The following is a 12,799-nucleotide window of genomic DNA, read 5'->3' as shown; positions in this document are numbered from 1 at the left end:
CTGTGTAAGGGCTATTTGACCAAGGGGAGTGATGGGGTGCTACGCCAGATGACCAGGCCTGCACAGTGACCAGACGTGAACCCAATCGAGATGGTTTGGGGTGAGCTGGACCACAGAGTGAAGGCAAAAGGGCCAACAAGTGGTAAGCATCTCTGGGAACTCCTACAAGATTGTTGGAAGACCATTCCCGGTGACTACCTCTTGAAGCTCATCAAGAGAATGCCAAGAGTGTTGAAAGCAGTCATCAAAGCAAAAGGTGGCTACTTTGAAGAACCTACAATGTAAGACATAATTTCAGTTGTTTCACACTTTTTGTTAAGTATATAATTCCACATGTGTTAATTCATAGTTTTGATGCCTTCCGCGTGTATGTACAATTTTCATAGTCATTAAAATACAGAAAAATCTTTAAATGAGAAGGTGTGTCCAAACTTTTGGTCTGTACTGTGTATATATATATATATATATATATATACTGTGTATATATATACATATATATACAGTTGTGCTCAAAAGTTTACATTCCCAGGCAGAATTTTTGCTTTCTTGGCCTTTTTTTTTCAGAGAATATGAATGATAACACCAAACCTTTTTCTCTACTCATGGTTAGTAGTTGGGTGAAGCCATTTATTGTCAAACTATTGTGTTTTCTCTTTGTAAATCATAATAGCAACTCAAACCATCCAAATGACTCTGATCAAAAGTTCACATACCCTGGTCATTTTGTCCTGATAAGATGCACAGAAGTTGACAAAAATTGGTTTGAATGGCTACTAAAGGTAACATCTTCACCTGTGACCTGTTTGCTTGTAATCAGCGTGTGTGCATGAAAGCTGAGTGAGTTTCTGGTATCCAGACAAATACTTGCATCTTTCATCTAGCCACTAACATTTCTGGTTTGTGAGTCATGGGGAAAGCAAAGGAATTGTTGACGGATCTATGGGAAAAGGTAGCTAAACTGTATGTAACAGGAAAGTGATACAAAAAGATATCCAAGGAATTGATAATGCTAGTCATCAGCGTTCAAAATGTGATTAACAAATGGAAAATCAGGGGCTCTGTAAAAACAAAACTACTGTCAGGTAGACCAACAAAAATGATGTCCACAACTGCCTGGAAAATTGTTCAGGATGCAATGAAAAACCCACAAACAACATCAGATGAAATAGAGGACAGTGTGGCTGTTCCAAGATGCACAATAAGGATGCACTTGAAGAAAATGGGCTGCATGGTCGAGTCGCCAGAAGAAAGCCATTACGGCCCAAATGCCATAAAGTATCTCACCCACAATGTGCAAAACAGCACAGAGACAATGCTCAAAGCTTCTGGAACAAGGTAATTTGGAGTGATGAGACCACACTTTAACTTTTTGGCTACAACCATAAGTATTACATTTGGAGAGAGGTCAGCAAGACCTGTGATGAAAGGAACACCATTCCTACTCTAAAGCACGGAGGTGGATTGCTGATGTTTTGGGGATATGTGAGCTACAAAGGCACAGGATACTTCGTCAAAGTTGAAGGAAAGATGAATCCAGCATGTTATCAGCAAATACTGGAGGCAAATTTGCATTCATCAGCCCGGAAGCTGCGCATGGGACATACATGACAACAATCCAAAACACAAGGCCAAGTTGACCTCTCATTGGCTACAGCAGAACAAAGTGAAGGTTCTGGAGTGGCCATCTCAGTCTCCTTACCTCAATATCATTGAGCCACTTTTCGGAGATCTCAAGCATGCAGTTCAAGCAAGACAGCCCATGAACTTACAGGAATTGGAGTCTTTTTGCCAAGAAGAGTGGGCAGCTTTACCATCTGAGAAAATAAAGAACCTCATCCACAACTACCACAATAGAGAAAACACAATAGTTTGACAAGAAATGGCTTCACCCAACCACTATGTTGTGAACTCTGTGTTCAGGCTCCCTCTTGTGGTCACTGATGGTATGGTGTGACTTTTGCTTTGGGCTCCCCCTGGTGGCTTTGTCTGTTATCCTGCTGGTCTCTGGCTATCAGCTGGTTCGTTATCCTCTGGGAGGTTCCTATATAGTTCTGTTTTACTTCCACTTGTGGCCGGCTGTCGATGTAATCAGTGCTTCTCAGATTCCTTCTGACTACCTTGCTCCCAGTCCATCCAGCTCAAGCTAAGTTTTGTTTGCTCATTTTTTGATCAGCAGTGTTTTTCATGTTTTCTGTTCCAGCTTGCTAAAATGTAATTCCCTCGCTTGCTGGTTGCTCTAGTGGGCTGAGTTTCTCCCCACACACCGTTAGTTGGTGTGTGGGTTCTTGAAATCTCAGGATGGATATTTTGTAAGGGTTTTTTATTGATCGCATAGACCCCTGCTCTATTTTCTGCTTTCTAGTACTAGTGGGCCTCTTTTGCTGAATCTGATTTCATCCCTATGTATGTGCCTTCTTCTTACTTCACCGTTAATATTTGTTGGGGGCTTCTATATTTTTGGGGATTATTTTCTCTGGAGGCAAGCGAGATCTTTCTCTTTAGGGGCAGCTAGTTCCTCAGGCTGGCTCGAGACGTCTAGGAATTTTTTAGGCACGTTCACCGGCTACCTCTAGTTGTTTTGGATAGGTTCAGATTTGCGATCAGTCCAGTTACCATCTCCCTAGAGCTCGTCCTTAGTTTATTCACTTGCTGGTCTATTTGTGATCCTCAGCCATTAAGGATCATAACAGTACAGCCGGCCAGCAAAGTGTTAATTGCATGGCAGAAGCAGGAGAAAAGAAGCCTTGAGACATTTTTTTTTTTTTTTTTTTGTTGCTGTGTGTCTAGCTGCTGTGCTAGCTTCTCTCCTCCTCTTAATCCTGGTGTGGCTCTGAGTTCAGCTGCTGACATGGATGTCCAGAGCTTGGCTTCCAGTCTGGATCATCTTGCTGCTAGGGTTCAAAGTATTCAGGATTTTGTTGTTCACAGTCCTATGTCTGAGCCTAGAATACCTATTCCGGAGTTGTTTTCTGGAGATAGATCTAGGTTCCTGAATTTTAAGAACAATTGTAAGTTGTTTCCTTCTTTGAAACCTCGTTCCTCTGGTGATGCCGTTCAGCAAGTTAAGATTATCATTTCCTTTTTGCGCGGTGACCCTCAAGATTGGGCCTTCGCATTGGCGCCAGGGGATCCTGCATTGCTCAGTGTGGATGCGTTTTTTCTGGCCCTTGGATTGCTCTATGAGGAACCTAATCTTGAGAACCAGGCTGAAAGAGCGTTATTGGCCCTCTTGCTGGGGCAAGATGAAGCAGAGGTGTATTGCCAGAAATTTCGGAAATGGTCGGTGCTTACTCAGTGGAATGAGTGTGCCCTGGCTGCAAATTTCAGAGAGGGTCTTTCTGAAGCCATTAAGAATGTCATGGTGGGGTTCCCTACGCCTGCAGGTCTGAATGAGTCAATGACTCTGGCTATTCAGATTGATCGGCGGTTGCGGGAGCGCAAACCTGTGCACCATTTGGCGGTGTCTTCTGAACAGACACCTGAATCTATGCAATGTGACAGAATTCTGACCAGAAGTGAGCGGCAGAATTATAGACGGCAAAATGGGTTGTGCTTTTACTGTGGTGACTCAGCTCATGTTATCTCAGCATGCACTAAGCGCAAAAAAAAAAGGTTGATAAATCTGTCACCATTGGTACTTTACAGCCTAAGTTCATTTTGTCTGTTACCCTGATTTGTTCCCTGTCATCTTACCCGGTTAATGCCTTTGTAGATTCAGGTGCTGCCCTGAGTCTGATGGATTGGTCATTTGCCAGGCGCTGTGGTTTTGATTTAGAGCCTTTAAAATTCCCTATTCCACTAAGGGGAATTGACTCTACGCCATTGGCTACGAATAGACCTCAGTACTGGACACAAGTGACCATGTGCATGACTCCTGTTCATCAGGAGGTGATCCGCTTTCTTGTATTGCATAATTTGCATGATGTTGTCGTGTTGGGTCTACCGTGGTTGCAGACTCATAATCCAGTCCTGGATTGGAAAGCTATGTCTGTGTCAAGTTGGGGTTGTCAGGGAATTCATGGTGACGCTCCTGTGGTGTCAATTGCTTTGTCCACTCCTTCTGAAGTCCCTACGTTTTTGTCAGACTACCAGGATGTATTTGAGGAGCCCAAACTCAATTCTCTACCTCCTCATAGGGACTGTGATTGTGCTATAAATTTGATTCCTGGTAGTAAGTTTCCTAAGGGATGACTTTTCAATTTATCTGTGCCGGAGCATGCTGCCATGCGGAGTTATATAAAGGAGTCTTTGGAGAAGGGACATATTCGCCCGTCCTCTTCCCCTCTTGGTGCGGGATTCTTTTTTGTGGCTAAGAAGGATGGTTCCCTGAGACCTTGTATTGATTATCGCCTTTTGAATAAAATCACGGTCAAATTTCAGTATCCTTTGCCATTGTTAACTGATTTGTTTGCTCGCATTAGGGGGTCTCGTTGGTTCACCAAGATAGATCTTCATGGTGCGTATAACCTTGTGCGTATAAAACAGGGTGATGAATGGAAGACTGCATTTAATACGCCTGAAGGCCATTTTGAGTACCTGGTGATGCCTTTTGGACTTTCTAATGCTCCTTCAGTCTTTCAGTCCTTTATGAACGACATCTTCCGTGAATATCTGGATAAGTTTATGATTGTGTATCTGGATGATATTCTGGTTTTTTCGGATGATTGGGAGCCTCATGTTAAGCAGGTCAGGATGGTCTTTCAGGTCCTGCCTGACAATGCTTTATTTGTGAAGGGCTCAAAATGTCTTTTTGGAGTCCAGAAGATTTCTTTTTTGGGTTTCATTTTTTCTCCTTCTACTATTGAGATGGACCCAGTCAAGGTTCAGGCTATTCATGACTGGACACAGCCTACATCTGTTTAGAGTCTTCAGAAGTTCTTGGGTTTTGCTAATTTTTACCGTCGCTCCATAGCTAATTTTTCTGGTGTTGTTAAGCCTTTGACGGATTTGACCAAGAAAGGTTCTGATGTGACTAATTGGTCCTCTGCGGCTGTGGAGGCCTTTCGGGAGCTGAAGCGCCGGTTTTCTTTGGCTCCGCTCTTGTGTCAGCCAGATGTCTCACTTCCCTTCCAGGTGGAGGTTGATGCTTCCGAGATTCGAGCCGGGGCTGTTTTGTCGCAGAGAAGCTCCGATGACTCTGTGATGAAGCCATGTGCTTTCTTTTCAAGAAAGTTTTCGCCTGCCGAGCGGAATTATGATGTCGGTAATCGGGAGTTGTTGGCTATGAAGTGGGCATTTGAGGAGTGGTGACATTGGCTCGAGGGAGCTAAGCATCGTGTGGTGGTCTTGACTGATCACAAGAATTTGATTTATCTCGAGTCGGCCAAGCGGCTGAATCCCAGACAGGCTCGTTGGTCATTGTTTTTCTCTCGTTTTGATTTCGTGGTTTCGTACCTGCCTGGTTCGAAGAATGTGAAGGCTGATGCTCTTTCTAGGAGTTTTGTGCCTGACTCTCCTGGAGATTCATAGCCGGCTGGTATCCTTAGAGAAGGCGTGATTTTGTCTGCCATCTCCCCAGATTTGCGACGTGTGCTGCAAGAGTTTCAGGCGGATAGACCTGATCGCTGTCCACCGGAGAGACTGTTTGTCCCGGATTGATGGACCAACAGAGTCATCTCCGAGGTTCATTCTTCGGTGTTGGCGGGCCATCCTGGAATATTTGGTACCAGAGACTTGGTGGCCAGGTCTTTTTGGTGGCCTTCCTTGTCGCAGGATGTGCGTTCCTTTGTGCAGTCTTGTGGAATTTGTGCTCGGGCTAAGCCTTGCTGTTCTCGAGCCAGTGGTTTGCTGTTACCTTTGCCTGTCCCGAAGAGGCCTTGGACGCACATTTCCATGGATTTTATTCCAGATCTCCCTGTCTCTCAGAGAATGTCTGTCATCTGGGTGGTGTGTGATCGTTTTTCTAAGATGGTCCATTTGGTGCCCTTGCCTAAGTTGCCTTCCTCCTCCGAGTTGGTTCCACTGTTTTTTCAAAATGTGGTTCGTTTGCACGGGATTCCTGAGAACATTGTTTCTGACAGAGGATCTCAGTTTGTGTCTAGATTTTGGCGGACCTTTTGTGCTAAATTGGGCATTGATTTGTCTTTTTCGTCGGCCTTCCATCCTCAGACGAATGGCCAAACCGAGCGAACTAATCAGACCTTGGAGACTTATTTAAGATGTTTTGTTTCTGCTGATCAGGACGACTGGGTTACTTTTTTGCCGTTGGCCGAGTTTGCCCTTAATAATCGGGCTAGTTCTGCTACTTTGGTTTCTCCTTTCTTTTGTAATTCGGGGTTTCATCCTCGTTTTTCCTCGGGTCAGGTGGAGCCTTCTGACTGTCCTGGAGTGGATGTTGTGGTTGATAGGTTGTATCAGATTTGGAATCATGTGGTGGACAATTTGAAGCTGTCTCAAGAGAAGGCTCAGGTCTTTGCCAACCGCCGTCGCTGTGTGGGTCCCCGACTTCGTGTTGGGGACTTGGTGTGGTTGTCTTCTCGCTTCGTTCCTATGAAGGTCTCCTCTCCTAAGTTCAAACCTCGGTTTATCGGTCCTTATAAGATTCTGGAAGTCCTTGGCCCTGTGTCATTTCGTCTGGACCTCCCAGCATCATTTGCTATTCATAATGTGTTCCATCGCTCGTTGTTGCGGAGGTATGTGGTGCCTGTGGTTCCTCCGGTTGAGCCTCCTGCCCCGGTGCTGGTTGAGGGAGAATTGGAATACGTGGTGGAGAAGATCTTGGATTCTCGTATTTCTAGACGGAGGCTCCAGTATTTGGTTAAATGGAAGGGCTATGGTCAGGAGGATAATTCCTGGGTTGTCGCCTCTGATGTTCATGCGGCCGATTTGGTTCGTGCCTTCCATGTGGCTCATCCTGATCGCCCTGGTGGTTTTCATGAGGGTTCGGTGACCCCTCCTCAAGGGGGGGGTACTGTTGTGAACTCTGTGTTCAGGCTCCCTCTTGTGGTCACTGATGGTATGGTGTGACTTTTGCTTTGGGCTCCCCCTGGTGGCTTTGTCTGTTATCCTGCTGGTCTCTGGCTATCAGCTGGTTCGTTATCCTCTGGGAGGTTCCTATATAGTTCTGTTTTACTTCCACTTGTGGCCGGCTGTCGATGTAATCAGTGCTTCTCAGATTCCTTCTGACTACCTTGCTCCCAGTCCATCCAGCTCAAGCTAAGTTTTGTTTGCTCATTTTTTGATCAGCAGTGTTTTTCATGTTTTCTGTTCCAGCTTGCTAAAATGTAATTCCCTCGCTTGCTGGTTGCTCTAGTGGGCTGAGTTTCTCCCCACACACCGTTAGTTGGTGTGTCGGTTCTTGAAATCTCAGGATGGATATTTTGTAAGGGTTTTTTATTGATCGCATAGACCCCTGCTCTATTTTCTGCTTTCTAGTACTAGTGGGCCTCTTTTGCTGAATCTGATTTCATCCCTATGTATGTGCCTTCTTCTTACTTCACCGTTAATATTTGTTGGGGGCTTCTATATCTTTGGGGATTATTTTCTCTGGAGGCAAGCAAGGTCTTTCTTTCTCTTTAGGGGTAGCTAGTTCCTCAGGCTGGCTCGAGATGTCTAGGAATTTTTTAGGCACGTTCACCGGCTACCTCTAGTTGTTTTGGATAGGTTCAGATTTGCGATCAGTCCAGTTACCATCTCCCTAGAGCTCGTCCTTAGTTTATTCACTTGCTGGTCTATTTGTGATCCTCAGCCATTAAGGATCATAACACCACTAACCCTGAGTTGAGAAAAAGTTTTGGTGTTATCATTCATATTCTCTGTAAAAAGGCCTAGAAAGCAAAAATTCTACCGGCATATGTAATCTTTTGTGCAAATATCATCTTTTTCAGTGCTGAATAAATATTTAAAATAATAAACACATGCACAGTAAAGTCAAAACAACTTGCTGTGCACATTTTCTGTCTTTTTATTTATTTTTTTAAATTGCTTCAGGCTTTGAAAGCCATGAAGTGGGTCAAAGAAATGTCCTGACCATTCATTGGGCAGCTTCTGTTTGGAGGTCACCACTATTTTATATATGAAATTTAAAAAGCCGTGAATGGATAGCTGCTGCAACTACAACAAAAAAGACAAAGAACACTTTTCAGTAAATGCAAAATTGGTGGTTTTGCATCTTCTGCTTCAAAAACTATGCGAGTACACCAGTGTTTATAGGACTCTGTGTCCACAAACCCTAAGGCAGGCCAAACTAAGCACTGGGTTCATGAACTACAAATTTCTTTGCTTGCTAAGGGTAGTAATTCTGCAGTGCTGCCTCTTTACAGTACTGAAAAATAGGGCAAGAGCGCCCAAGGATGCAGCATGTGTCAGCTGTATAATGCAGTCATTATAATCAATGCATTTTTCAGCCCATTGGCACCTTTGCAATCACAGGGTGCCAATGGTTGCTATGCTAATGGCCTCAGGGTCTGACAGCTGTATTGTCCTCATAGACCTTGTAATGAGCAGGGTCTAACTGGCATGTGTCAGTATAAAACTGAGAAGTCTGATGCACTGTATAATAAACATTGCCAACAAAATTATATTACTGAAAATGGCGTCCTGCCCTTATAGGTCTCAGCCACAGGAAAAATAAAGAGTTATAGGTCTCAGAGTATTACTTTTTTTTGTAAAAAAAAGTATTTTGAGTGTGCAAAACTTAAAAAACTCTATAAATTTGTGACATATATACATATATCGGTAAACTTCATAAGAAATGACCATTCTTAAATAGTCAATGACGAGTAAGCACTGATTCATTTTATATCATGATCTAGACACAAACTTTGCCATTTGGGATGAAGTTATATAAGAAAAAGGGTCTAATTTGTTGTTTTACAAAGCATGATTATAGTGTGAAAACAAAAGAAAGTCAAAACCGCCCCCTTTTATATATAGATTGAAGGTCTCAGCGGACAAAAGGCACACGTCCAAAACCAGGGAGCCCATCCTGGTCAGTACCAAGACCACAAAATACAAAGAGACAGCACCATAATGGATGGTGAAAAAATAGGAGCTTACATTTATTCTGCCTCCTGTAGCGACGTTTCGGTCAACAGACCTTTATCAAGCACAGGACGGCAATATAGGTTATAACTGAGGATCAGTACAAGATAAGGAAAACAAAAGCTTTTTCATGTAGATGTTATAAAAACTTTAAGAATGTTGAATATGCTCAAGCTTGAATAATGGAAATCTGTGTGTGTTATCAATTGCCATACAGACCGCTGTAGAGAGACCTTAACCAGACCTCACGTGTGATGTTTGTTATCTACCAGAGCCTTTGCTTTCTTCTCTGCACTGGATAGAAAGAAACAATTACAGGTTCTGTAAAGTGCATTTGGCTGTGGAGCTGTTATATAATAAAAACATTCGGGGGAGCTGTAAGGGCTATTGATAAAATGTGTATTCTGAATAAACTCTTAGCTAGAATCAATAAGCGGCTGAGTCACATTAACACATAGAGGTTTATAAAAGGTGATAGCTTCAGATGGAAATTCTCTGCTTTCTATCCACATTCGGCCAAGTGATTTATATAAACAATTATGCATTTGCAATTCTTTAATAGCAACTGTTATATCAATATGTCAAGGTAAAATGTAGAAATCGAACATTATATATATGTTTTACATGTTCCGTTCTTATTTCTATTTGTTTTTACTTTCTATATTCCTGTATATCTAGCAGCAAGTGGATTAGGTAGCCATCTGAGATGTTGCAGGATTACACTCAGAGAGGCCAATTCATTAAACAGTTTTCTCCGGAAATGTGGCGTAAAATTGCATGAAATGTTGCAATATTTTTGTGCAACTTGAGGTTGTGCAAAATTTTTACAACATTTATCATTTTTACAACTTCAAGCAAACTTAACAAATTCATCACAAGTTATGGTAGAAATGCCTGGTAAACATTTCTATTGTAAAACAATGGGGAGACAAAGAGCGCAATAGGGTCTTATCTACGTTACACAGAGGAGAATATACACCAAATTTGCTCACCTGGTTAGGATGAGATTAGAGCATGAAGATAGCGGCTGCTGCAGATCCACAAGTCTTCACCGACCAGAGAAAATAATGTCTTCAAAGGGAGATTTGTAGTTAAAATTCTGCGCTGCCGCTAAGATGAATTTCAGGAGAGTATAGTTGATTCACAGTGGTTTTATTCAACGCGTTTCAGGGGTCTCATGCACCCTTCATCAGGAAATACCACAACCCCTGAAACGCGTTGAATAAAACCACTGTGAATCAACTATACTCTCCTGAAATTCATCTTAGCGGCAGCGCAGAATTTTAACTACAAATCTCCCTTTGAAGATGGTAAACATTTCTAGCAGTGCACAATGGATAAAAGATGCTCCAAATTAATTAAGGAGGTAAATGCTCCTCATGAATTTGGGTCATTTTATTCCTTAATGAACCATGGCCAGAATTTTTTTCTGATGGCTCTGATGGAGAAGTAAGCTAACTGCTTCAGGTTATTTGTGACTATCCCTTAGAAAGTTCTTTCCCTGCTGTTTATAGCACAAATAAATCAAAGACATATCTTCCCTTTATCTTTCTCCTGAGAGGAGGAAGAAAGTGAACAGCGCCTAGAAAGGACCATGTTATTAGTGAACCCTTTTAAATCTCTGAATGTGAAGAGATTTAAAGTAGGAAAACCAGGCTTAGTTTTTTCTTTTGTCTTTGAGGTTGATTTGAAGTCAGAGAGCGTTTCTCGGCCCACAGGTTAATCTGAGAGTAAAATGGATTAACTTATAAATGAGCAGAATGGACTGAGCTGGAAAAGTGACTTGTTCTGAACAGTCTTCCAGGAGTGTGCAAGTAATATACATCTGAATAAAGTTTGCCTAGTTAGCATTTTCTACCATACTTGGTAATCAGATATCATTGCCTAAGTCATTGATCTAGTCCTATAATCTATTATGGATGTAGGTTACCACCCAAAACTCCATGACATTGTTACCAACAGTGCAAATCAAGATTGCTAATGTAGCTTCTGCTAAAAACTGGATAAGAGGGAGATGTATCCGCGAGGCAGAGCAATGGAGTACTGTTATCTTCCAGCATCTTAACGGATGCTAATAGTGTAATCTTGATAGCAGGATAGACATTTGATTTTCATGCAAACATCCATTAAGCAACATTTACAGGTGCTGGGTAGTCAAACTGAGCTCCAAATCATCAATTACCTAATATGAAAACTTCTAACCTTCAAAGAATGTCCTCACTCTTTTAAATACATTCTCACCAGACAAAGTGGGTTTTTCTGGCTCAAGGTCAGGTTGTCACAAGTATGACATGGGTGCAGAGTCGAAGGGATCTCCCAGTTTTCCATCCTTAACCCCCAACAATCAGTATAGAATTCCCAGGTAGAAATCATTAGAATAGTTAATTTGTGGCACAAACACTTAGGGAACAGTAGTGTTGTCAGGAACACTGCCAAGGGTTATCAACAAGTGAACACTCAGGATACTACAACCCAAAGGACTACATAGAGGCATTGTCAAATGATGAGCGGGAGTCACTATCAGTAGCATAAGCGGTCCAGCCAACTAGTCCAAGGAGCAATACAGAAATGAAATTGATAAATGCGAAAGTTAAAGTAAGTGTGGAAGTCATAATAGCAATTAGGAATATCATCCAAACAAAGAATGAACTTCAGATAAGATGGCAAAGCCAGGATTCTCTTTAAATGGACTTCCAAGAGAATTGAGAAAGTCTGGTTATCTTGGTATCCTGACAAAGCTAGCAATGGAGATCGTTTTCAACAGGGTAGATGTTTTTGAAGAATATAGCACAAACTTTAAAACAACAGCACTAAGTTAAAATGAATCTTCCCCCACTGATGACAGTTTCTTGCTGTAAAGTGAGACAAGGTACATTTGCAAAGATTAGTTGATTTTCAGGACAGCTATGTTTTATAAATTGGCTGTCCAGATGGAAAACTCATTTAAATTCTTCTGTTTTTCTTATACTTGCAGAGTAAGGATTTTTCTTTACATTTTCACCTGTGTCAAAGTCTGTTTGTTTAGCATTTACTTCAGGCTTAGCAATTAATAATGCATCTGTGCATTCCAAACAATATTGGTATTAATCATATTTTCTTTGTACCTCCATGACAGAAAGCACTTAATCATGCTGTATTCACATTACAACTTAATACAAGTATTTGCTATAAAAATAGAAATGACACCTACAGTACAAGAATATGTGAGCTCAACATGAAGATAGCCTCATTTCACAAATACTTGAAATGATTGAATGGTACTGATGGAGAAAGTCATGGGCTACCTTCATACAGTTTCTACAGAATTTATTTTGGTGCTTTTTGTGATGTTTGCATTTTTTGTGTTTTCCCCTAAATTTAATTCTTTAGGGTTTTGAAAAAAGGGAAGAAGAAATCATTAACACAGGGCAGACAATACTGAAATACTTCCATCATTCAAAGCCCATGAAATTCTGCTACTTGGTGTCCAAAAGAATACAATTCCCAATAATGATCCCATATAATACAGACGTAACGCACCCACATAGAATTTCTGATGATATGCAAATAATATCACTATTCATAGTTACAAAATACTGAGTGACTTTAGAGTTAGATTAATGTACAGTGTCCAAGAAATACATCCCTGATTATCTAGGGCAGTCAAAGAGATTAACCATGAAAAACATGAAAGTTTTGGTAAGTGCTGATGTTAACATGACATCTTTGGAAGTTTATTTTGGTGGAGGGTGTTAATTATACCTTGTGGTCTAAAGCAGTAAAGGGTGTCAGAAATTAATTTTTGGTCGTCTAGGATAAAGAAGGTGTTAACTGAGAC

General features: G+C 41.7%; 1 protein-coding gene across 1 annotated transcript in view; it reads right to left on the bottom strand.

Moving 5' to 3' along the window:
* Window positions 1–12,799, bottom strand: part of IMPG1 (interphotoreceptor matrix proteoglycan 1) — a 742,521-nt gene that overhangs the window by 436,156 nt on the left and 293,566 nt on the right. The window lies entirely within an intron of this gene.

This window comes from Ranitomeya variabilis, chromosome 2 (genome assembly GCF_051348905.1).
Source record: "Ranitomeya variabilis isolate aRanVar5 chromosome 2, aRanVar5.hap1, whole genome shotgun sequence".
In the NCBI taxonomy this organism is placed as follows: Eukaryota; Metazoa; Chordata; class Amphibia; order Anura; family Dendrobatidae; genus Ranitomeya; species Ranitomeya variabilis.
Note: the sequence above shows the minus strand (reverse complement) of the source record. Positions and strands in the feature narration are given on the sequence as shown.